General features: G+C 54.2%; 1 long non-coding RNA gene across 3 annotated transcripts in view; it reads left to right on the top strand.

Annotated features, from left to right (window-relative positions):
- Positions 1 to 25780, top strand: part of LOC123778171 (uncharacterized) — a 69950-nt gene extending 44170 nt beyond the window's left edge. Inside the window, exons 2-5 of one of the 3 annotated variants that reach the window (XR_015721884.1) lie at positions 5096 to 5166; positions 6990 to 7192; positions 13639 to 13818; positions 23945 to 25780. This is a non-coding gene — a long non-coding RNA (uncharacterized LOC123778171). Of the gene's footprint in view, positions 1 to 5095; positions 5167 to 6989; positions 7193 to 13638; positions 15881 to 23944 lie in introns of those variants that run through there. The other 2 variants (XR_015721885.1, XR_006775822.2) reach the window with 2 other exon arrangements.
- Positions 25781 to 26140: the final 360 nt, after the last annotated feature.

Genomic DNA, 26140 nt, shown 5'->3' with positions numbered 1-26140 from the left:
TGTCCATCTCTCCATGTAGTTCTACTGGTTTCTACTTCATGCATTTTGATACTTTGTTGTGAGGTGCAAACACATTAAGGATTGTTGCACCTTCTTGAAGAATTGACACCTTTATCATTATGTAATGTCTTTCCTTATCCCTGATGATCTTCTTTGCCCTGAAGACCGCTTTGTCTGAGATTAATAAAGCTACATCAGCTTTCTTGATTTGTGTTAGCATTGTGTAACTTTCTCCGTCCCTTTGCTTTTAATTTATATGTCATTATATTTAAGAAGGGTTTCTTGTTGATACCATAGAGTTGGGTCTTGTTTTCTCAATCTACTCTTAATTGCTGTATTTAGGGCATTCACATTTAAAGTGGTTATTGATGGAGCTGGATGAATACCTACCATGCTTGTAATGATTTTGTATTCATTGCACTTATTCTTTGCTTCTTTCTTCTTCTGTATTTCTGCCTTCTGTTTTAATTGAGCATTTTTTTAAGATTCCATTTTCTCTCTTCTCTTTAAAAAAATTTTAGTGATTGCCCTAGAGTTTGCTATATGCTTGTATAACTAATTTCAGTCCGCCTCCAAGTAACACTAGACACTATACATGTAGTGCAAGTACTTTATAACAGTTTGTTCCCAATTTCTCCTTCCCATATTCTTTTAAAATTGCTGTCATTAATTTCACTTATCCATAGGCTATAAGCACAGGATACATTGCTAGTATTACTAATATAAACAAACGTTTATTAGATTAATTAAGAATAAGAAAAAGAAAATATTTGATTTTACCTTATTTATTTATTTACTTATTAAAGATTTTATTTATTTATTCGACAGAGAGAGAGACGGCCAGCGAGAGACGGAACACAAGCAGGGGGAGTGGGAGAGGAAGAAGTAGGCTCCTAGTGGAGGAGCCTGATGTGGGGCTCAATCCCAGAATGCCAGGATCACGCCCTGAGCTGAAGGCAGAGCTTAACGACTGAGCCACCCAGGCACCCCTTATTTTACATTTTAAAAGTCTTTCTCTGATGTTTTCCCTTTTTATTTTTTTAAAACATGGGTTCAAGTTTCTGACCTATATATATTTTTTCTTTCTTCTTGAAGAACTTCTTCTAACATTTCTTGCAAGGCAGATCTGGTGGTAATGAATTCCTTTAATTTTTATTTGTCTGAAAAAGTTTTTTTTTTTTAAGATTTATTTATTTATTTGTTTGTTTGTTTATTTATTTATCTGTCAGAGAGAGGGAGCACAAGCAGGGAGAGTGGCAGGCAGAGGGAGAAGCAGACTCCCAGCTGAGCAAGGAGCCTGATGTGAGACTCGATCCCAGGACCCTGGGATCATGACCTGAGCCGAAGGCAGACACTTAGCTGACTGAGCCACCCAGGCGTCCCTGAAAAAGTTTTTATTCTTCTTCATTTTTGAATGATAGTTTTGCTACATATAGAAATATAGGTCAGTGAGTTTTTTCTTTAAACCCTTTAAACATTTCACTCCATTCTCTTCTTGCTTGCTTTCTGAAGAGAAGTCTGATGTAATTCTAATCCTTTTTTTCCTCTCTAGGTAAAGTACCTTTTTCCTCTTGCTTATTTCAAAATCTTCTCTTTTTATCCAGCTTAAATATGATATATTTAGGTATAGATTTTTGGGTGTTTTTCCTGCTTGGTGTTTTCTGAGTTTCCTGGATTTGTGGTTAGCTGTCTTTCATTAGTTTTGGAAAGTTCTTAGCCATTATTACTTCAAATATTTTTTCTGCTTCCTTATCTCTTCTCCTTGTGGTGTTGCAATTACACGTCTATTACACCTTTTGAAACTGCTCTACAGTTCTTGGGTGTTCTGTTCTCTCTTGTTCATTCTTTACATTTTTTTCCTCTTTACATTTCAGTCTGGGAAGTTTCTATGGGCACATTTTCAAGCTCATTAATTCTTTCCTTGGCTGTGTCCAATCTACTGATGAACCCATCAAAGGCATTCTTCATTTCTGTTACAGTGTTTTTCATTTCTAGCATTTCCTTTGGATTTTTTCTTAGAGTCTCCATCTCTCTGCTGACATAACCTATCACTTATTGCATGTTGCCTACTTTTTCCATTAAAGCTCTTAGCATATCGATCATAGTTATTTTAAATTCCTGATCTGATCATTCCAAATCTGTGTTGTATGCAAATTTAACAGGTAGGTGACAGATGAAGAGCATATACTTGCAACATCCAAAACTGACCAGGGCTTAATGTCTACAATAGACAAAGAGTCACAGGAAACATCCCAGAAAACCACTGGAAAAATTAGTGTTCAATAATCATCTATATGGTGATCACTATGTTCTAAGCACTTACACAAATGTCCGAACAGAATCCAGTAAGACCTGCGAGGATCTTGAGGAGGGAGGCACCACACCTAATTTTGGGTGGGTGTGGTAGGGATTGGGAAAGGATATCTGTAGGTGATGGGCTCTGAGGAATAAATAAGAATTTCCTGGGGAAGGGGCTGTAGTACAGGCATTCTAGACTGTGGGAAGAGCCGAGCAGATGTGTGGAGAGACTGAGGGGCAAGTCAAGTTTTCCCAGAAATACGGGAGAGAGACAGCAGCAACAGATACAGCCAGAAAGGCAGAGTTAGGAGCTAGGGCATGACCCTGTAGACAGGGCTGGAAGGAGAGAAGCAGGTGTGGCTGGAGGTGCAGGGCCCTTCATCCTCGGGCACCTTGGCCACCTCAGCTCCATGCGTGGGGCTCTGGCCTCTCTGTGGTGACCAGATCTGAAGCCAGAACAGCCGTCCCCCACTTCCTGGGCCCGAGAGGCCACGCCAGAGGGGGCAGGTCCTGCCTGAGCCGGAAATCTGGTGCACGAAGCAGCGTAAGGTTTGGGTAGAGGAAATGGAATGGGGGTGCCCCAGGACCACCCCCTCTGGAGAGAGAGGAGAACAAGGGCCCCACCCCAGGGTGTTCACTACTGCTCCTCATTCTGCTGAGGGAAGTGGTCTGGGCTCAGCTCTAGGCACCCTGGGGGTCCCCTGCACCTTCCCAGGGTAGAGGCTGGGGCTGCCTCCCAGGCCATCTGAGTGAGCCAGAGGTCTGTGCAGGTCTTCATTTATGCCTTGGTCTCTGTCCTCCCCACCTGGACCCATCCCTTCTGCAAACTTCAATGCCCCCACCGTCCCACCCAGAACCTCCCTTAATCCATTTTCTCTGCTCTGACGATGATGAGAAAGCCTGCTCTTGTGATTTGCACAGTCGACTTCCCATGCAGTCCCACTTTTTCTCCTGTTCGACCTGACCTCCCAGCTCTCCTGCTTCCACTTCCCTCCCTGCTGGAACGTGCTGAGCTCGCTCTGACTCTGAGCCTTTGCCCTTGCTGTTCTTGCTGCCAGGAGCACCCTTTCCCCATCTTCCAGGGCTTACTCAGGCTAGGAGAGATCATCATCGTCACCCATTCCCTCCGCTTTTCCTTTCTAGCTTTGTATTTCTGTACGTGCTCCCTTGTTTGCCTGTTGTGTGAGTGTTGGTGTGTGGCTGGGCCTTCAAATCTTGCCGTCATTATGTTTGTGGAATAGAGCAAATTAAAATTTTAACTTAAAAAGACCACTGGAGGAGTGGTCTTGGATTTTGTGACCCGAATCACGCAGCGAGTTTAAGCAGTAAAACCATGAAGTTATGTGGTCTCACGCCTTCTCCACTGAATGTATGTTTTGACTGAGGAATTTGGTTTATGTTTTCTGATTAAAATAAGAGCCACAGAGAGAATTTCACTGTGAATGATTTTAAACATGATGTTGGAGAGAGATTTTAAACATGCCATTGGGAGAGTTCTGATAGAAGTTTCTAAGGGAGGTTGGAAAAGCTGGAAGTGTTTAAACTTTCAGGGCCAAATTGATCTGACTTGCTCTCTGTGTCCTCTGTGGACAGAACCAGGGTTGGGGTGAGGGTGGAGAGTTATGGGGCAGATCAATTTTCACCAGAGGAAAAACTATCTATTTGTGAAGAATGAGTCAAAAGGCCATGTGCCCTCAGGCCCCCGAAGGTATGAGATTTTTGCCAAGGGAGGAGTGAATGGAGAGGAGTTTGCAGAGGAAGGGTCCACGAGACGGGAAGGCCTTACAACCTTAGGTCTGGTGAGGTGACCAGCAGGCCCCACACTTGGAATTTGTGGTTTGTGGCTTCCCTAGGGACTTGGATCGGAGCCCCAGGGGCGGGGGAGGGGAGAAGCAGATCAGGGACCCTGATCTACCTCCCTCTCCTTGATCTTCCTTCTCCCTCTTTCCGCCCTCCCCTCTCCTTCCTCCTGCCTTCTCTCTTCCTCTCCTCCCTCTTCTCTCCTCCCCCTCCCTCCCCCTACTGCCCTCCTCCCTTTTCCTCCTCTCTCCTTCCTCTTCTCTTTGCCCAGTGGTCCCTGCCACGAGGTCAGACACCCAGGCTCACCCAGCCTGCAGACCAGGCTGAAGAACTTCTGTAAGGAGGGTCAGGCCTAAATCAGGACAGAAGCAGGGGAGGGCTCTGCGTGGGGTGGGCCTCAGAGGCCCTGGCCGTCCTCGGATGACCTCTGTTCCCTTCCAGGGCTCACAGTCAATTCAATTTAGTAAGAAGGCTGCAAGCAGATATGCAGTGCTTAAAGGTCCTGGTAACCTTGGTCCTTGGGCGCCCCTGCTGGGTCACTGCTCCTCAAGGCCTGGGTGTCCTCATCTGTAAAATGGGCACAAAGTCACTTGCTCCCTCCCTCTCTCCCTCTTCCCCTTCCTGCCTTCCTCCCAGGCTCTGGTTCTGGGCTCCCAGATCAAGTCATGGGGATCAGGGCCTAGTGTGCAGTAGGCCCCTGGGATTGGGCTCCCTGTGCAGCCCCCTGATGCCTGCAGAGCATTCTCTGTTCCTAGACCAGGGGCTGGGGACAGTGGCCCCTTGTGCAGAGATAGTTGGGCACGTCGGGCACGGAGCCAGGACACCCGGGCGCCTGCCTGTCAGGACTCACTGGGTCACCACCACTCTCCCCCACAAGGAAGCAGCGCAGTTTTGAGGAGGGTTTTCAAGAGCCCCCCAGAGGTCCCCCTTACCTGTGCTCTCCCAGGCTGCCTGCTGCCATTCCTGCACTCCTACCTCTTCCCTTTCATCTCCCCAGGGTCTGGGAGCCAGGATGCTGCCGGTGGTCCTGTTCCTGTCACAGCCCTCGCTCTGAGATCCTTGGCAAGGGTGAGTTGGGGGGATGGGTGAGAGGGGGTTAGCGCAGCAGCGGGTGCCACCCTTGGCGGGAGGCTGCTGCATAGTGGCCTGCCGAGGTCACTGGGCACTTCCAAACCTGGCTTGTCCTTGGGCAGGGCAGGGCCTACTGTTCCAGTGTCATAGTTAGGGAAACTGAGGCCCAGAGGGGCAAGGAGCTCTTGAGGCCTCTGAGCTATGGGGAGCAGCTGGGGGTGTGGGGTGGGTCTGTGGCTCCTCTGACGGCCCCCTCCCTGGGCAGAAGCTGGGGAGAGAGGGGGGTCTGTGCCCAGCCTGGCTCCCAGAGGCCCTCCTGTCTCTGGGCCTTCCAGCTACCTCCTGCCCACCCCTCGCTCCCAGGACTCTCATATGGGGGTGGGCGTGCCCAGAACACCTGGCCAGGAAAGCACGGAGGGCGTGCACCTCCATTGTTTGAGCATGACTCGTGGGGCAGACTGCAAGTTGGAGCAGGAGCGCCCAGCTCAGTTAGCGGGGCACCTTTGGGTTAGAGGCTCCCGTGGGGAGAGCTTAATGCTAAGTGGGGAGGCTGCCAAGCCCGCTCTCCCTGCGCACCACCATCCCAGGCCGTGCCCTGCAGGGCCTTTGCACACGCAAGGCCCTACCTGGAGTCCCTCCCCCTTCGGGAGGCCTGGAGACCCACAGGCGCCACCAGCCATTGTCTCTGCAGGCACCTCCCAGGTCCCTTTCATCCCGGCTGACCTGCACAGCTGATTGTGGGCAGGGCTACCAACCCTGTGACAGGTGGGGAACCTGAAGCTCAGAGAACTCATGGGACTTACCCAGGTTTTGTGCAGGAGGAAGGGGAAGGCCCAGATTTTCCCTGTATAGACCCATAATTCCCCGGGGCCAGATCACTGTTGAGTGAATCAAGGAAAGTGGGGTGAAGCAGGGCTCAGGCAGGGGTGTCTAGACTCCTGGCTTCAGCCCTCTTGGGTGCTCCCTGCTGTGCACCTTGCTAAGGCTCCTCACCTCCCTGAGCCTCCTATCCCATTGTTATGGGACCAAAGTGCTCCCACCTGGCCACCACGGTCCCCTCCCACCTTGTGGCTTCTCACTCGTCCTGGCAATGCAGCCTCCACACCTCAGGCAGTGACCTTTCAAAGATAATCTGAGGGCATCACCACCCTGCGGAGCCTGCCTGGCTCCGCATTGCCTCAGGGCAAAGGCAGATGCCTCGCACAAACTTCAAGGCCCTTGGTGGCCTGGCCCAGACCTGCCCACCCCACAGCCACCCTGACCCACACTGCCTACCCCCGCCCCCCCGCCACTTCCCACATGGGCTTAGCTCTGTGCTGGGCCCCACGCCAGACACCAGGAGCCATATGGGGGAGGGGCTGCCATACCCACGTTACAGGTGAGGACACTGAGGCTCCAGTGGTTGGTTGGCTCACCAGGGACCCACTGTCGTGGATCCCAGAAACTGAGACTCGAGCCCAGGTGGTCCATCTTATGAGGCTCCTCTCTTTCTGTCTCACCTGATTCAGGCATGGGTGACGCCCTGAGGGGACTGCCAGCAGGGACTGGGGCCACACTGTGTGGCTGGTGGGGCAGGTGTGGAGGCTGCATTGCCAGGACGAGTGAGAAGCCACAAGGTGGGAGGGGACCGTGGTGGCCAGGCCCAGGGCAGCAGCTGGAGGACTGGAGAGGAGTGAGTGGCTTTGAGGGAGATGCAGAAGGGGAGACTAGCAGAATGGATTTGCCAGGCTAGTGACCCTGCTGGTCATTCGCTGTGTGACCTTGGCAAGTTGCCTGACCTCTCTGAGTCTCAGGTTTTTTTTTTTTCTTTTTCTTTTTAGTAGACTCCACACTCAGCATGGAGCCCCGTGCGGAGTTGACCTCATGACCGTGAGATCAAGACCTGAGCCGAGATCAAGAGCTGGACGCTGAACTGACTGAGCACCCCCACCCCCCGCCGGCGCCCCTGAGCCCTTTTCAACTTTGAATCTCGAGTCACGACGCCTTCTTCTTGGGGTGGCCTCAGAGGTCCATGTGGGAACAGGTGAGGACCTCAGTGTGTGCAACAAACATGCACAATTTGGCGGCAGTGATTATTCTGAATGGGTGTGGCTTAACTGTGGTTTCTGACCTGGGAGTGCGGGGACAGAGAGACCATCGGTGGACATGGCTTCTTAGGCTGGGCTGCTTGTGCTGGACTCACAATAACCGTGCCTTAAACAAGGTAGGCACTTCCTTCTCTCCCACAGAGGTCCCAGCTGTGGGTCTGTGAAGCTGTCATGGCCCCTGCCATCCCTGACATCTTGCCCTCATCGGCTTGGTCCAGGACGGCTCCCACCAGGTCTGCATTCTGGGGGTGAGGGCAGGAGGAGAGGAAAGGAGCAGACTCACGCTGCCCCTTTAAGAGCATGACCCAGAAGGGGAACATGGAGTGCCTGCCTGCTCACATCCCATTGGCCAGAACTTAGTCACATGGCCACACTTGGCTGCAAGGAAGGTTGGGAAATGTAGTCTTTATTTTGGATGGCCATGTGCCCCACAAGAATCAGGGGTTCTATTCTCCAGGAAAAAGGAGAACCGGAAGTCTTTGCCAGAGACAGGGAATATGGGAAGAGCAGCAGATTGGGGTGGTGAGGGTGGAGGTGATAGATTCATCTGGGGCCAGGATCAGTTTGGGGAGGAGATGATTCACTTCCAAGGTCTCAGGCTGTGCCATGGCACCCCTACCCCTGTGTTGCCCTTTCCCCTTGACCTTCTGGCACACACAACCCCTTGCATCACACAGTGAGTGTGAGTCACTCCCCAGGTGGGAATCGAGGGCTCACTTGGTTGCCTACCCCTGCCCCCACCCCTTGGCAGGCAGTGATAATTTCTGGTTTCTCCATGGTGGATTGTGCTGCTGTCCCATCTTGTGGCCAATGGCTTGTACTGTCCCCACGCTTGTATCCTGGTTGCCCCACAGAGTCAAGTGGCTGTCAAGGGACCCAGGGTCCTTTGCTCACCTCATCAGCTCCAGGGGTCTTGAAACAGAATCCTGAGCACAGCCTTTCCTTTTTCTGTTCCAACCTGGAGATGTCCACGTGTCTGGTCTGCAGCCAACAGCTGAGAGGCTGTTTTTCAGGTGATGGGATGGATGGTAGCCTGGGGACCTGCAGGAGAGGGGGGTTTTGCTTGACTCCCCTGTAGTGGTGCAGAGCCTGACTCAGTGCAGAGGCTCCACAAAGCAGCCGACAAGTACCTGGGGCTCTTGAGACTGGGATCTGCATCCCACCCTTTCCACTCCTGGGCTGGGGGACCAAGGGCAAGTAATAGCCCCTGGCTGATCCTGAGACCCTAACATGGCTCCATCCCATGCACAGTGTCAATCTCAAAACAGACTGTGGATCTGTTTTTGCTTTGGCTGCTAGGGAGCTCAATGTCAAAACTGGAGCCCAGTTTTAGGAATTTTACTCTTATGGACTTTTTGCCCTTATTCCTTTATCTACATTTGTACTCTTCTTATTCTGCCATTTCTGACTTCACACTTGCTTGGGAAGGCAGTAGGAGAGCCTCACCTGCTTATCTCTAAGATGGGGAAGATTTCATCTTCTTCTCGAGTTCTTCTGTAGATGATAGGAAGGGAGGGCCCTGTGCAGAAGAGGCTGGCCGGTGGGTGCTGCACCGATGCTGGCAGACGCAAGGGTTGATCTGGTGAAGCCAGACTCAGGCTGTGCACTCGGGCTGAGCCGCCTCTGTCGTGGGTATCTGTAGCTGGAACCAGGGATGCCACCCAGAAATTCTCCTGGTCCTGGGGGCTTCCGGAATCTTGATTCTCTCTACTGCTCTGAGAGTGGGCTCTATGAGGGCCACCTGGGTGCAGATGCAGCAGTGGGAACCAGGAGAGGGTATTCTTCTCGTTTCTCGCTCTTCACTCCAGATCCCTCCTCTCACTGGGTGCTGAGGGGTACTGACTGATGGGCTCCCCCATCCAGGCTTTGAGACAACCTCTTCCCCCATGCTCCCCCAGAAGAGGCTCTTGGGCTTTTCCTTATGGCTAGGTACCAGCTAGTGGGCAGGATTGCCCATTCCCTGGGCCTCTGGAACCCAAGAAATGGGGGCAACCCAACTTCCTGGAAAGGCTGTGATGTCCTGGTATTTGTAAATTTCCCCATACAGAGATGGGGCAGGGTGAGCGCTTTCCCTCTTCTGCTTCTGAAAGATCTCAGATGTCCATGGACATAGAAAACCCCAAAGCTGTCTTTTCATGGAGGAAGAAAGGGCTGCCTCTGAGGGTGCGAGAATCTGTGACTCCAAGCGTCTGAGCTCTAGCCTCTGACTTTATTTTTTTTACAAAAGTTTATTTATTTAAGTAATCTCTGCACCCAATGTGGGGCTTGAACTCACAACCTTGAGATCAAGGGCCGCATGCTCTACCGACTGAGCCAGCCAGGCACTCCTCTAGTGTCTGACTTTACATTCACAGATGTGGGGCCACTGTGAGCTACTTTCAGTTCTTATGTGAAAGAGCCGGGCCTCTGGAGGAAGGCAGGGCAGATGCCTGGGAGCAGGAAGGGGATCGAGAACATCCCCCTGCTGAGAGACATCTTGGGGTTGGGGGAGCTGCCTCTCCAGCTTCTTCCACCCTTGGCTCCTCATATTTTGTTTTTCTTGGGTCCCAACACGGCAGAGCATTGGAGTCACGCCCTCAGAAGGACGTTAGCTGCTTCCTCTCAGAGACCATGGGGGCCCCTTGGTGTGAGGTCATGAGCCACGGCCTGGTTAGCTTTGACTCTTCAATGGCCTTCCCCCCGAGCATGTCAAGGCTGGGGGTGCAAGGCTGGGAGGTGTCATCTCCCACCCTCCACGGTCCCCTTGCTTAAAATTATCAGATAGAGCCCAATCCCCTGGCAAGTGTCTTGAGTCAGGTTGTCTGGAGGCCGACCCTGGAACAGGGCTTGGCAACTTTGAAAGGCGGAGGGCAGAAACAGGACTGGGCAGAGGGAGAGGCCAGGCATGGAGCAGGCTCCAAAAAGCCTCTGCCAGCCTGGGTACTGCCCACTGGAGGGTCCCTGACAGGGCCCCGGTGGTCCCCGATGACACAGCCCTGCTCTCACTCGCTGGCTCCCCTGGGAGCTGCCTGCTGCAGGCTGTCCGGTGGCCACACTCCAGCCCTGGGCAGCCCGTCTTTCCTGGAAGGGACACCTGCAGTGCCCGTGTGTGCCTGGTGTCACCGTGGCTCGGCTCCACTCCACCACACCCATCTCGGGAGCAGCCCGCATGGGACCCTGGTGACTGCTCTTCCTTGGGCGAGACTCCAAGGAGGGAAGTTATGGGGCAGATGAGAGCTCTCGATTCCACAATGAGTCACAGGGCCACGCCTGATACTCATCCCGTCCCTCATCCATTATCTGTTCTAGATCCCCCACCCTCTGCTGTCAGCAGTGCTGTGCCAGGGTTTACCAAGAAGCGTGGCTCAGACCTTCCTTCCCCAGAGGCCTGGGGTCCACATGCCTTCGGAGGGCCAGGGTTGTTCTGTTTATTCTTTGGTGGTCACAACTGGGCAAGGAAGCACCAAATGTCCACGTGTCTCACCTGGTCCCACATGTCATCTCTCCTGTCCCTGCTGTGCACCAGCAGCCCTGCCTCTCCCTGTGGATGGGAGTCAACCCTGCCCAGAAGGGTGGCTCTTCTTGCCTGGCTGTCCATGGGCCTGAGATGCCCAATTGCCCAGGCAGCAGCCACGTGCTCCAATTTAACGGGACCCTTCCTGTGTCCCCTGGTGAAAGGGTGTCCCTTTAGGGAACGAGGATCTCCAGCCCAGCGGTGTAGGAACGGGAAGCACAAAGTTCCCAGTGGGTCATTGGGCCATGGCTTCCATCCCCGGACTGAAGCACCCATGGGTTTTCTCTACCTGTTGCCACATAACAGGTGGACACGGTGCATATCCGTGTTCCGGGGGGATGACCCCCCCATCCTTACAGAGTCCGGCCTCCAAGCTGGGGCTGCAGGGGCGCCTCTCATAGGCGGTCCGACATTCTCAGGCCAGGTGTGGTGTGTGATATGGTCAGTGGGTCCCCTGGTCCTGGGCCTCCTCCCGCAACGTTTGGTCAGAAAGAGCTCCCCAGGGCTGATGTGAATCAGGTGAGGGTCCATGCTGATGGGTTAAACCCTAAGCCCTCGGATAGTGATGCTGACTGAGGCCTGGGGGGCAGCAGAGGCAAACCCATGCCCGAAATAGATGCCCACTCTTGGAAGAACAAACCACTGGCGCTGCTAGAATTCAGACGGCCCAGTGGAGCTAAGGCACCACGAGGGGGCTGGTTGGTTTCCTGCAAGAATGGTGCCGTGTTAAGGGTCAGCATCGGTCTCTACTGCTGTCGTGGTGGCAGTAGACCTAGCTAGCGGGTTTGATAAGTGGAGTCCATGCTGTCGGACCGTGTGTACCCTGCTTTTCTGCCACCACGGTCACTCCATTCATGTGCCCGTTGTGCCAGCCCCGGGGTGGCCGATGGCAGAGGCTGGCTGGTGTCCAGTGGCTGGATTATTGTGTCTGCTTTGTTACCTAGGGCCTCTCTTACGCTGGCGGTTTACTGGTCTACCCTTCGCGTCTCCTCCCATGTGTGCATCAGGGCTCTGCCTGAGAATTTCTTGCCTCTGATCTACCCACCCTGCTGTTTCTTTTTTCCATTCAAGATCCTAACCAAGTGGCCAGGCCATTTGTCACTACTCATAAGTCCATATTTAACTTCTGTCTGCTCCTCTTTCCACACAAGGTAGATGACACCTGAAGCTCTCTGCTAATTTCAAGGCCACCCTTGAGTGAAGGGGTAGGGCAGCTGGCATCTGTCTCTGGCCTGCATTCTCAAACTGACGCATTTGTAAACTGCATTCAGGCAGCTTCTGCTCCACATGGGCACAGCCCTGAGCGGAGGGAGGGGTGCTGGGACACCGCTGGTGGTGCCATGGGGGTGTGGGCTACCTGCTTCTGTAGCGTGTGCCCTCTGGTCCTGCTGGTGTTTGGTCCTGGATGCACCATTTCCATGTGGTGGTGGACTGCTGCTTGGCCCATTTGATCTGATAACTTGTTGCATCTGATAGAGCATATGGTGGGGCTGGAGTGGCCAGCCCCTTGGTATGATGTCGTCAGGCATCTTGTCTCTATTAGGCCAAACAACACTCCAGAAGTTGTTTTTCAAAAAGTGTAATTCTTGCTAGTATCCAAAATCTATAAAGAACTTACCAAACTCAACCCCCAAAAAACAAATAATCCAGTCAAGAAATGGGCAGAAGACATGAACAGACTTTTCTCCAAAGAAGACGTACAAATGACCAACGGACACGTGAAAAGATACTCCACATCCCTGGGCATCAGGGAAATACAAATCAAAACCACAATGAGAAACCAGCTCACACCAGTCAGAATGGCTTAAATTAACAAGTCAGGAAACAACAGGGGTTGGTGACGCTGTGGAGAAGGGGGAGCCCTCTTGGACTATTGGTGGGAACGCAAGCTGGTGCAGCCACTCTGGAAAACAATATGGAGGTTCCTCGAGAAGTTAAAAATAGAGCTGCCCTACAATCCAGCAATTGCACTACTGGGTATTAACTCCACAGATACAGATGTAGTGATCCGAAGGGGCACCTGCACCCCAATGTTTATGTCCACAACAGCCAAACTGTGGAAAGAGCAGAGATGTCCATCGACAGGTGAATGGATAAAGAAGATGTGGTTCATTTATACGCAATGGAATATTACTCAGCCATCAGAAAATACAAACTCTTAGCGTTTACAACAATGCGGATGGAACTAGAGGGTATTATGCTAAGTACAATACGTCAATCAGAGAAAGATAATTACATGATTTCAGTCGTATGTGGAATTTAAGAAACAAAACAGAGGATCATAGGGGAAGGGAGGGAGAAATAAAAGAAGACGAAAGCAGAGAGGGAGACAAACCATTAAGAGACACTTAATCACAGGAAATAAACTGAGGGTTGCGGGAGGGGAAGGCTGGGGAATGGGGTAACTGGGTGATGGGCATGAAGGAGGGCACGTGATGTGATGAGCACTGGGTGTGCCATGGAACCCATGAGTCGCGGAACTCTACCTCTGAAACAAATAGTACAGTATAATCTTAACTAATTGAACTTAAATAAAATAAAAAAAAATTTTTTTAAAGATGTTATTTATTTATTCGACAGAGACAGAGACAGCCAGCGAGAGAGGGAACACAAGCAGGGGGAGTGGGACAGGAAGAAGCAGGCTCATAGCGGAGGAGCCTGATGTGGGGCTCGATCTCAGAACGCCGGGATCACGCCCTGAGCCGAAGGCAGACGCTTAACCGCTGTGCCACCCAGGCACCCCCTTTTTTTTTTTTAAATAAAAAAATTTTTTAAAGTGTAATTCTCTGTTGTAGGAGGCCTGCCTTGCTTCAGGAGCCCAGGGGCCTGTGTTGTGATTGTCCCCTGCGGCTTGCCACCAACACCAGTGTCGTTTTTTTCCTGCCACAGATATCTCCACCCCAACAAGTCTGCGGGATCCTGTGGCCCAAGATGCATGGTGTTTGCACCGCGGCTGGGACATGGGGCCTTTGGCCGAGGGCAGGCTGTGGGTGAAACCGGTATCCCTTCGTGTGGCGCACACTGCCTCCAGGCCCTGAACTCAGTAGGCACTCCGCTTCCTTCTTCACGGTAGGAGGTGCAAGCTGAGACAATTCGTCTTCTACCTTGGAGGGATGGCCCAGAATGCCCCTGCTCACGAAGGATAAGGATGTGGCAGCCCCTGAGTCATCATGTTTCCTCCCGCTTTCTGGAGTGTATGTGTCATGCAAGGCCTCTAGTGGTCTGGCTCCTTCTTGCTTAGGTCCGTTGATGAAACTGATCACCATGACTTTTTCATGGCAGAAGACAGTCTAGACTCTTTAGTCTGTATAACGACAGAGGGCGGGAAAGTCAGCACAGCCCCAGGAAACTGGAGATGTAACTGCTGTTCGTTCCATGCGAATGTGCGTGATTCCTGGGGTAGAAGAGAGTGCGTTTGTATACCGTGCTTCGACAAAGGCATCACTCTGGCCTGGTCATGCGATCGGGCTGTTCCTTAGTGGAACCTGTGGTGGTTTACATCATCCTCCAGGATCTCGTGGGTCTCTGCGTGGCCCACATTGATGAATTGACCAGAGACGTGATGTGGACGAGCACCTGCGTTTTTTATTTCCTTAAAGGTGGCACTAATCTCTCTCGTCCCCTTTCCTGGCATGTGGCATTGTTTCTGCTTTATTTTCTTGGCCAAGGAGGAGTTTGTTTGTTTTGAGAGAGAGAGAAAGAGAGAGAGAGAGAGTAGTGAGCGTGAGTGGGGTGGGGGAAGGTCAGAAAGAGAGGGAGAGAGAAACTCAAGGCAGGCTCCATACCCAGCATGAAGCCTGATGCTGGGCTTGATCTCATGACCCTGAGAACATGACCTGAGCAGAAACCAAGAGTCAGATGCTTAACCGACTGAGCCACCCCAGGTGCCCAGGAGGGGTTCGTTTCAAACTTCCATTTGACTTCCCTCTGACAGTTCTTACCCTATAGACTGAGAACCCAATGTGGGAAATGCACCCATTGCTAAGTATGTCAATTCCAACTACTCATTTGAGGAGTAAAGAAATCACCCTTAGGTGGGTCTGTGGACTCCATGGCTTCACGGGAAGGTGCACCTTGGATGGGACTCCATTATTCCCTGGCCTGCGCAGTCCCACTGTAGTAGGGACCATGATGACACTTCATGTCTCTGGTATCAAATCCGTTCTGGCCCTGCAGCCAACAGTCCTCAAAACGTTTGGGTGCTCCCCTCCCCCACTGCATTATTAACTAAGAAACGGGCGATAGGTCCCTTTGGTGGAAAAACTGGGGGGAGATATTACCATGTGTACTTACTGTTCTGTTGTGGGGTCTCCCTTCCTTGGGGCTCAGCCAATCTTCAGTCAATGGGTTCTGCACCAACAGACTGACTCAGGCATGGAAATCGGGCAAAGGATTGTGACTTTTTCTTGCTGGGACCTCCCTCAGCCTTCGGTTCATCTGTACTTGATTCCTTCTGTTGGCACAAACTGAGAAGTGCCTTTGTCCTGTCTGCTCTGGGCGCCGGGTCATGACTCTCTGCAGGCCCAGCTTCTGTGGCTGCTTTCCGATCAGACCCGCCATTGCGGTGGCTCCTGGGGCATCAGGGCTGCCACCCGGCCTTTCCTGCTTGGGTCCTGCATCCCCCTCGCTATCAGCAGGCCAGGTCTGGTGACAGCCATTCCTGCCATTGGCCCTGGCTCCCTGCCAGAGGACAGCCCCCACAAATGTTTTAGGGATGCCGACACCCCTCAGATCTCGGTAGGTAGGTCTCCCAGGCCTTTCCCTGGAGCGTGCTCACCTGGCAGCCCTCTGGCCTGACGCCATGTCCACTACAGGTGCCCATTTCCCCAAACCTTGGAGTCCCTTCATCACTGCCGGCCACGGCGTCCTAGCATCTCAGCTTTAATCTGAGCTGCCGCCCTGGCTCAGGCTCCCAGAAGTGGCCTGATGGTGGGCCTGCCCTGTCTCCTGGGCCCTTGCCGGAGCTAATTCCGTATCTCAGGAGGTGCTACCGGTCACCAAACCTCCCAGACAGCCTACGTGTCAGTCTCTGATCAAACAGGAGTGCTTCAGGCCCCGCCAGGGAGGCGTCCTACAGCCCCTTTGGGGTACAGCCTCTTTCCTCCCTTGCCAAGCCCAACACATCCTTAACCCTCGTGGTGGGGGGAGGGGCCTGACTTGCGTGAGTGGGGTGGGGGAAGGTCAGAAAAGGCCCCCTTTTCTGTGAGGGGGCAGCCCTCTGTGGTGCCTCGCTGTTCGCTCGTGCTAGGGCCGTGCGTGTGAGCTGCTTCCACAGGCTCTGAGGGGTCAGGGGAGCTGGGGAGTGGGAACCTTCAGGGGTGTCTGCCTGTGTCCCGTAAGTCAGGGTTCCTGTTTTCCTGGCCTTGACCAGGCGCTGAGTCCTCCTTGAACTTCAGCCACTCAGACTACTGGGACCTGGGCTTGGTCTGTGGCTTTTTCTGTCCTGCCCTTGCAGGAGATGGGAGCCTCCGAGAGGCCCCTGGGTTTCACGCGGGCTCCGCGTCTCCTCTTACTCACCCGCAGCCCTGTCACCTTGCCATGGAGCACCGTGGTGCTCAGCAACCGCTACCATTCCCGACGTCCTCGGGTCTCCTGTGTCCTCCACGTGTCTCAAATGCATGGTCCATGACACACGTCAGAGCTCCCCTCCCATCTCTGCCCTCCTGATTCTTCCCAGCATAGCTTTAACACCTGGACCACTGTGCCCCTGCCACCAGGCGGGGGGCGGGGGGGGGCTCAGTGCTGGTCGCAGGCCTGCCTAGTGTCCACTGTCTTATTTGGAGGTAGATGCCAAGATGTATTTGGGGTATGAGATCATTATCAGGGTTGACCCCCATGAAAAGCAGGGGGGAGAAGTGGGTTTGGACAGAGCCTCTACCTGCCCAGTCCCTACAGGTGTCTGGGGTCCTCACTCTGCAGACAGCGCTACTGCATTCATCACATCCCTGGGCCCAGGTGTCCATCCGCAGGAGATCGTGCAAACCTCAGCTGTACGCGATCTTAGGAACCCCTCCCCCAACCCAAATTGGTTTTGTCTTTGGTGTTCTAGCTCTGGAAAAGCTACCTGTGGAAGTGTCCATTCTTCCCGCAGAGCATGGAAAGCGGGGGCCAGGGACTGAGGGCTGGATGCCAGAATATAGGCACCTTTGGGATGGCATACTGGATTTTCCCGACGGCGGATGATTTGAAGGAGGCCTGGCAGCTTGTTTGTGGGTTCTGGCCTCTGTGTCCCCTGAGGCAGCCCTCGATGGAGCTGGTCTGGGGCTGACCCCCTTCCCAGGGTCAGGCACTGCCTCTCACCTGAACCCTGACCGTTGGGGGGTCTCTGGCACAAGGCGCTTTCTCTCCAGCCTGCGGTGCCTCCTCTAGTTACTGTGGGGGTTCTGAGGAGAAGGCGAGCTGGTTTGGTTCCAGGGTCTTTGTGACCCACCCCTGACCCTCTCAGGTTCCTGGCCCACTTTTCTGTGCAAACTTGGGCAAGCCCAGGACTCTCTTCTTTTGGGTCTCTGCAGCCTTATCTGTAAACTGGGGCTAATAATGCCCCTCCTGCTGAGAAAATGCATGAGAAGTGTCAACATGATTCCCAGTCCACGGTTGGTGCCAGAGCCCACAGTTGGTGTAACCCAAGGAGAAGGAGAAAAAGGATGCAATTCTTTGCATGGGAGAGTGGTTTGCATGGGAAGCGAATGACTCCTCTCTTCATCTTGAAGCTGGGAGAGGGTGCCCAGTGCTGGGTCCCTGCTTTTGGCAGGCGACAGAGCCAGATGGGAGGCGGCCACACAGCTGAAGCCCCTCTTTACAGTCTCACTGCTCTGGGTTAAGCACGGCCCTCTCTAGGCTTCAGAATGCACCCTCCACCCTCATCGGGTCTGGGTGATGTGCTCAGAGAAGCTGCGAATGGCCCTAGCAGGCAGGCAGCCACCGGATGCTGTCCTAGCTGCAGGGCCGGCTCACCCAGGGGCCTCAGGCAAGCTTGCTCTAATCCTGGCCCTCAGGTCCTCATTTTCTCTGACGTGGGAACCTGGGGCGCAGGAGAGGGGGTTGGAAGCACTGGACTAGGCCCCTAACCTTTCCAAACGTTGATTTCCTCAGTTGTCAGTGGGGATAGGAATGCACATGCCTTATGCCGCGTCAGGCCGGTTGGATGATGTGGGCTCGGGGGCTCTCGGGAAACGTCGGCTGGTGTAATCGTGACTCCCGTTATCGTTGCGCATGTCACCTCTGCAAAAGTTAGGCCGGCACCAGGAGGGATGGGTGACATGCGACTGCCCCGGCCTCCTTGTGGGCACGCGCACTGGTGCAGCCGCTCTGTAGAGATGCGGGTGAATGACCCACGTGTGCCCCCCTCCCTGCCATATGTGCAGTGATCCAGTCCTGGAAACAGCCCAGTGGCCTTCTGAGCCACCCCACCTGGGGCGGGTACCAGGATGTCCATCTCGGAGGGGTTGCAGGGGGGCAGGAGCAGGTCGGTAAGAGGTGGGGACGTGCCCCATGGAGACCGAGTGGTGGCTGGAACCAGACAGACACAGCAACACAGATGGATCTTGAAAACACCGAGCTGGATGGAAAAAGTAAGAAGCATGTGAGCTACTACAGAGAGCTGTTTATGTAAATTGAAATGACATGCAGACAAAACAGAGAGAACCAGTCTGCACGAGCACATGCAATCAGAACGGTGCTCGCCCGGCGCCCGGGGAAGGGCTGCCCTCTGCGTGCACAGGGAGGACAGGCCCGGGGAGGAGGCCGAGGGCTGGGCACGGCCCAGCGAGTAGCCTGTGCTGTGACCTGGGCCACCAACGAACTCCGCCTTCTACAGCTGAGTCTGATAGAAACATGAAGGGGGTGGGGGGGAGAGAGAAGGAGGAAGGGAGAGGAAGGGAGGGAGGGAGGAAGAAAGACGTGTGCCCAGTCAACCTTGCGGGGTTAGGGCTGGGAAGGGATTTTGGCCCAGGTGGGAGGTGGGGCAGCAGCCAAGGTGTCCTGCCATCAACACTCCTGGGGCCAAGCATAGCCGGGAGAAGGCATCAACCTGGCTTTCTACGACAATGATGTTCCTCCGTGTTCCTGTCCCTAGGGACAGGAAATTTTATTGGAATGGCTGCCCCCATTTTACAGAAGAGGAAGCTGGAGGCCTGGGCGGGGGGCGGGGTGACCCGAAGCTCCACATCTGTAGGGGCGGGAGAGCGAAGGCGCTCTGCCCCAGCGGCTGACTCACCCATGACATGGCTGGCCCCCGGCCGCAGAGCTGGCAAGCCTTGAACGAACCCCGGGCCAGCTCCGCTGCCTCCAAACCCTGTCCGCGCCCCCCCGGAGCTGGGAGCACTCATCTGAATCTAAGCAGCCAGCACAGCCAAGAAAGCCCCGACAGCACACGCATGTTTTTCTCCACAGCTCACTGTACAGGGACAATGGGTATTTACAGCAGCCCCGAAAGGCTGCGCGAGCCTTCAGGACCCCTGGCACCCGCTAAGGGCGAGTCGGCAGCGTGGAGAACCGTTTCAGCAGTGAGAGCATTTATGGTGTCAGCGTTCGTGGAAAAGGGCAAATTCCCATTACCTAAAGCAGCCACGTTACTGAGCCCAGCACCCCAGTCTGGAAAATCCCTATGGATTCTTTGGAATCCCACAGACGCTGCTGCCTCCTGCCTCGCACCCCTCCAGGCCTGTGTCCGAGCTCCTGCCAGAACGCGGCCAAGGTCGTCATCAGGATGCTGAGGTCCCTGTGCTCGCCCAGGTCTCCAGGCTGTCACCTCATCTCCCGTAGCCTCTCCACCCCCTCGCAGGTCCCAGGCCCATGGTTCCTAGGATGGGCCCTCTCTCACCCCTGCCGGGAGGCCCTCTCAGCCCTCCTCCGTCCTTGGGCCTTTGCTCTGGCTGGTCCGGGTTGCTTTAGGGATCCACGCAGACACTTGCCCTTGAGCGGAATTGGCCGGTGCGGTCGGGGCCTCATTCACCTGCCCCCACAGCGTGGTGTAGGCCGGTGCAGACCCGCCACCACCTGGACACAAGATGACTTCCTGGAGGATGGGGAGACCCTTCCTCTGCTGAACTTGTTTCAGGGATGCCTGCTGCTGAAGAGAAGTCCGCGGGGGTCCTTCCAGGGCCAGGGATGGCCGGGGCACAGCAAGCAGAGAAGCTTTGGTGACACCAGCGTAGGATGGGGTGGTGGGATCGTTGCAATGAGCAGAGCCCCCCAAGGCAGAGCCTGAAACAGAGCTTGGGTGTAGGGCTTCATTTGGGAAGTGGCCTAGGGGTGGGAGTGGGGCTGGGAGCTGGTATGGGAGGGAGGGGAGCCCCCCCTCGGTGCCCGTTGCTCAGGCCCGCAAGGTGCTCCAGGAAGCCGTGATGGTGTCTTAGGATCACGTGCCCCCTGCAAGGGGGCGCGAGTTCCCGGCTCGGTCCTGCAGTGGTCAGCGGTCGCCCACAGGGTGCTAAGTGCCCTGCACTTGGAGCTGGCACACGTAATACAGAATTGGGTTTCCCGGGAGAAGGCCCATGTGGGAGCAGGAAGAGAGACTGGGGGGCTCCGCACATGAGGCACCGTCAGGTGGCCCCGACGCAGGTGAGCTACGGCTGTGTGGGTCTGGTGACCATAGCTGTGGCTGGAACAAGAGGGGGCCCAAGAGGCTCTCAGCTGTTGCCCAAGATGGGTCCCCTACTGCGGGCCCCATGCTGCTCTATTTATTAAAAAACAAAACACCAACTTGTTTCATCATAGAAGATTTGGAAAATACAGACAGTATAAAAAAGGAAATAGGATTATCTGCCATGGCTCTCACCAGAGAGAGCCGCAGTTACGGCTGTGTTTCCTCTCCATCTTTCCCCTCTGATCTGCACGCTCCACGCATCGTGTATATGCCGGTGGAGCCGGACCATACGGAGCTGGAGCACGTGTTTTATGCAACTTTATTTTTCCTTTGATACTAATTTCCACTTCTGGTTCCGCTTTCTCTTCGCCATGGGTGCTCAGTTCTTTGATGTCCTGGGCACCTCGTGGCCATCCATCAACAGCAGTCTCCTGTCTGAGACCTTCCCCACTGGCTAGCCCTGCGGAGACGTTGTGATTTTTGCTTCCCACAAACGAGTGAGGCTGTCCCACTGCTGCTTTACAGGTCTGCCTCTCCAGCCCACTGCGCTCATGGTGCTGGGGGCTGTCCGGTCATGGCGCTGTAACAAATAAGAAAGAAAATGTATGGGAAGTGTCTGGAATAACTCTGCACAGAGAGCATGCCAGAGCTCTTAGTTCCCCTCTTGAGGGAGGAAAAGGATGCAATTGTTTGCACGGGCAAAGTGGGTCTCATTTATTGTCCGTCTTAGTGCCTAGCACAGACTGTGGCACACAACAGGTAGTCAATAAATGTCTATCGACTGGGGAAGCATGGCCAGAATGTATCAGAGAGACCCTATTGCAAGCAACAGAAGCACAACTCAGACTAGTTTAAGCAAAAAAAAAAAAAAAAAAACCTCCAAAAAACAAAAAAAACACCCAAAACAAAACAAAAAACTTCCTAAAGTGAGAACATAGGACTTTCTGCAGCTCTGGCTTCAGGAACAGCTCAATCCAGGAGCTTAACCAGTGTCATTGCGACTGAGTTTCTCTCTTTCATTTTCCTGCTTGCCTCTCTCTTGGCTCTCTGCACAGTGGGGACAAAAAGGCCTTCAGACAGTATTTTTGTCACAGTTCATGATCACAGTTAAAGTTGACAGACTTCCCAAGGGTCCACAGCGCAGACTTCCAGCAAGTTTGCAAGGCCGGGCCTGGGTCATGGGCCTTGTCCCGAGGCTGGGATCAGCCCCTCTGAGCCACACTGCATGCTGTTCCTACAGGCAAAGGGGTTCATTACGGAAGGAGGGGTGGGGTGCGGGACAAAATGAAAACCACGTTCACTTTCAATGGCTCAGTTAAAACGTGGAGTGTAGGACACACATTATTGGGATGGGGTATAAACAAATTTCTGGAGTGTCTTTAATGGTGACCGCCAAAGCCATCCTCCCCTCCAAAAGTGCGTCCGCCCGATATCCCAGCATCCCAGCATCCCAACCCGCCAGCAGGTGACTGGCTCCAGAAAGTCACATGACCCCACCCCGCTTGGGCTTCTGGGAAATTCCCTCCCCCACACAGAAGGCCACGCAGGGGGTGCCCTGCCCTGCCTGGTGGGCGTGGCCAGCGGGGAGGAGCCCGAGCCTGCCCCTGCGGGAGCCCCGCCCCCTGCTCCCCACTCTCGAGCAGGAAACCCGCTTGACGCGGAGTCAGTCGGGACTCCAGGCAGAAACCGCTCTAATTGATACCAGCTGTCATGTTTTCCGTGGCACCGAACAGAGCTGAGACTTATGTTTCACAATTTACTAGCTGAGTTCATGAGCTTTTGACAGCTCTGTCTCATTTCCGGAAGTGATCAAACTGTTTCTCCTCTGGGAACGGGGGCTGCACGTGCGCCCCACCAGACAACCTGGGCGAGGAAGGGCTGGAGGGTGTTTGGCTGCACAGATGGGGTCCCCAAGATGTGTAAACCGTAATTATGTGGAAGGAATCCCATTTCCTTACCACTTTCCTGGAGTTTCACCGCCAAAATCAGAAGACCTAACGGAGCAGCAGCCCACCCTTCTCCAGGGCTCCGGAATCCTTGAGCTCAGGGGAGACCAAGAGGCTGGGGGACGTCTGAGCGCTTGGGTAAAGGGGAGTTCCCACATTGGCCTTGTTAACGAGTTTGGTCCCAGGGCTCAGCCCAGAGCGCAGGGTCCCTGATGTGCCTGTTGAGTTGATTGTCCTCCCCACTGCAGGCAACTGGATTGCTGAATTGGGTGAGTGACTGGGCAGGTGGGTGGATGGATGGATGGTCGGTGGGTGGGTGGTGGATTTTGGATGGTCCGACAGATGGGTGGAGCTTCCTGAACAAAGCTATTTGATTTGGGAAGCAGGTTTTCAGACCTGGTTCTGGCTCTTCCAAAGAAGCCCAATATTTTTGCCTCTAGTCGAGGAAGGCATGCCCCTCGCTCACACCCTGAGCTCTGGCAACTCGGAAAGTGAGACAGGTGAGGATTCAGTTTGCTAGCTCAGGGCCCAAGAACCTCACCCAGATACTCTCCAGGCTCTGTTCCAGAAGGCCAGGGAGGAAGGAGAGAAGAAGAGGGAGGGCAGGGGCAGGGAGGCAGAGCCCAAATGGATCTGCCCCCTGCCCATTCAGGCCCAAGCTCCCAATTCCAGGAATAAGTTCTCTCAGGAGTAAGTTATGGAATGGAGAACAGAAATCAGGGAATTGTTTGTGAAGTCCAGGACTGAAAAACATAGGGAGACTCTGGGACAGAGCTGGGAAAAATTCCAGGCAAGATATTTGGAATGGCAAATGGACTCCTTGGTGATGCCATTGGGAACTGTGGCTCCAGGGTTCCCAGGGTCTTAGCATGACACAGCCCTAGGGGCGCCCTCCCCACTGTGCTCTGTGTGACTGGCTCCCTATGTGCTGTGCGGAGCATCGGCGGAGCGTCTGGAGGTGGACGGCATCCCCTGTCAGAGGGGACCTTCCTGGCCTGCTCATGCTTGGAGGGAGCTGAGCATGGAAGTCTGGGGCTGTGTGTGTGTGTGTGTGTGTGTGGGTCTCTGTAGATTCTCTTGTGTGTGCACACCTGCCCATGTTGTCTGTGGTTGCATGTATCTGCATGTAGCATGTGCGTGTCTCCGCATGTGGCTGGGGGAAGACATGTGAACGTGGGCGCCGTGTGTGCTTGCTGAGCCGCACAAGTCCTGGGGAACGAGACGCCCTCAGAAGCCTTCTTGCACAGGGTCCGCACTGCACGGCACAGAAATTGCCTTCAGGCTCTGAACTCCCTGCTTCACATCGACTTACATCTAAATAAGCAGAGTTCTCGGCTTGCCGTGGGCAGCCAGGAGATGGTTCTGCACTTCTCGGAAACAAGAAGCCACACCGTACACAGCCAAAAGCCACCCAGGCCACGAAGGAGGGCTGTTCGGGGATAGAGGATGGGGGTGGGTCTGCGGACTAGCCCAAGTCTGGGGAGGGGCATGGCAGCCCCTGGTTCCGGAAGCCTCTGCTGACAGTTCAGCACTGTCAGCTCTGGGAGGGGCTGGGTCCCCCCACAATGGGGTGGTGGGTCCAGGGCCTCTGACTGATGTCCCCTTGGGTCCTGGGGAACCTCTGTCCTCAGGGACTCAACAGATCTCCCCCTATTTTCCACAGTTCTCTTGGAGCAATGGCTTTCCCTGACTCAGTCTCCTGAGACTGCCAGGTGGTAGCCAGGCACACAGACCTCCATGCAGATGTGACACCCGCCACAGACTCCCTCTAACTGCTCTACCTGCCTTCCCCAACCGCGGCCGGAGCGCGACTTCTTGTGGGTGCTGCTGAAACCCCATGTAGATGTTGGGGCATCTTGCTGAGAGACCAGGGCAGGCCCTCTGCCGTGGGAGGAGTGCGCGACCTCCAGGGAGCACTTGCCGTGGGAGCTGCGTACACCTTGGCAGGTAGGTGTGACTTTTGATCTGAGTTTTCAGAGGAGAAATCAAAGCACAGAGGTTAAGTCACTTGCCCGAGGCCACATAGCCACAAGTAGGGGAGCATAGGCCTGCTTTCCAGTGTCTGGTCTCTGAACAGCCCAGATACACCTCCCATCTCCTGCCCCACCAGAAATGAGCCCCTTCCCATGCACTGCAGCTCTGTTTCTTGCCTTCCCGGGTCCTTCCATGTCTCTGAGGAGCGATCTCTGACTGTCCCCTGGACCGGAGCCATCCTGCCTTGGCTTCCCTGGGCTCCCGGTGAAGACAGCGCTCACCAAGGCTGAGGGAGACTTCCACGCTAGTTCTCCGGCACGTCACCGCTGAGGCCGACACCCAGCCCTGGGCCGGGCATGGGCGCCTGGGGACCGTGGCCAGGACCGGGCTGACCTTGAGCAGTTACTAATGAAATAAGTCAATCCGACAGAGAATGCGTCACAGCCAAGAGCTGGACCCTGAAAGTCAGGGCTTTGTGCCCACCTTCACACACTTGACTTTGTGCACTCTGCCGGCGTTTACTCAACCAGACTCTCCCCACCTGGCTGCAGGGCACAGGGTCTGGGGGCCTCGGGAGCTCCCAGACTTACCTGTTCATTGACATGTGGTACGTCTCTCTATGAAGACAGACATATTATGGACATGGAAACAGTTGGAATGTAAAGAAAAACCACTTTATCCCTCCACAGGCAAGGAGTGGCCCTGTCTCTCAGCCCAGATGAGGGGCGTCCCCTGCAGGTCGGGGGCTTAGGTGAATTTCCCTCCAAGCGCTCTTCAGCTTAGGCATCCAAAGACTATTTATAACTCTCAGAATTATTTGCTGATACCTGCCAGCTGCTTTTCCTTCTCAAGTGGCCTGTTCAATCTCCAAAAGAATGAAAGACAGTTAAAAAAAAATCCCTTCTGTAAATGATTTATTTTCTAGATATGTCCTGGCGATTGCAAACACTTCTGCCATCCAGAAGCTGTCAGACCTGGGCTGTATTGTTCATGTTGGGTCTCTCCAAGGAGACTGAGATTTATTTGGAGGGGAGGGGACCGTGTGGGTAGTAATCCCTGTGCCACAACAACAATGACAGCTGACATCTGTCCAGTGCTCGGTGTCCACACGCTGTCACACGCACCTAACTTTGTCCACACCATCAGTCCTCAAAATAACCCATGAGGTGGATGCTACTATTACTATTCACTTTCACAAATGCAGTCATCTTTACAAAAAAGGTGTGTGTATCTATTTTACAATTAGAAAAATTCGTTGTACAAATGAGGAAACTGAGGCATAGGGAGACAGCGACTTGTCCTTGGTGACACCGTCCAGCAACGGCAGGAGGAGGATTCCGCCAGGGCAGGGTAGCCGAGTCTGTGTGCTCAGTGACTGTGTTCCTTCCCTCTGCAGGGAGAGCTGGGCTTCGGTGTCACACGGCCCTGAGCTCAAATCTGGCCTCTGCCGTTTGTGGGCAGTGGGAGCCCCGGACTTTGCGTCTGGAAGCCCTACCGCGGGAACAGCAGCGGGGTTGCCTAGCTCCGAGATCTGTGGCACTCTTGTCAAGCTTGGGGTGTCTTTATTACCTCCTGACCAAGCACCACCGTGCCAAGGCCCGGCTGTCTAGGAGCTGCCCCGGAGAGGCACCCCGGGCAGCCAGCTGTCAAACCGGGAGTGTGTCTTTGTAGCTGACAGGCTGTGTGGGAGTCGGAGCAGAGGGACGGGGGCTCCAAGAGCTCCAGGAGCAGTGACTCCGGGGATCCCAGCCGGTTCAGGAAGAGGGATGGGGCTGGTGGCCTCAGGGCAGGTCCTGGGTAGGAATGTCAGCCACAGGCTGTCCACACGCCCCTGGCACAGATGGAAACACTGAGTCAGGGAAGGAAGGAGCTCGCCACACTGACG

This window comes from Ursus americanus, chromosome 26, assembly GCF_024610735.1.
Source record: "Ursus americanus isolate L20-20 chromosome 26, mUrsAme1.1.p, whole genome shotgun sequence".
Lineage (NCBI taxonomy): Eukaryota > Metazoa > Chordata > Mammalia > Carnivora > Ursidae > Ursus > Ursus americanus.
The sequence above is the reverse complement of the archived record's forward strand: the minus strand, read 5'-3'. Positions and strand labels throughout refer to the sequence as shown.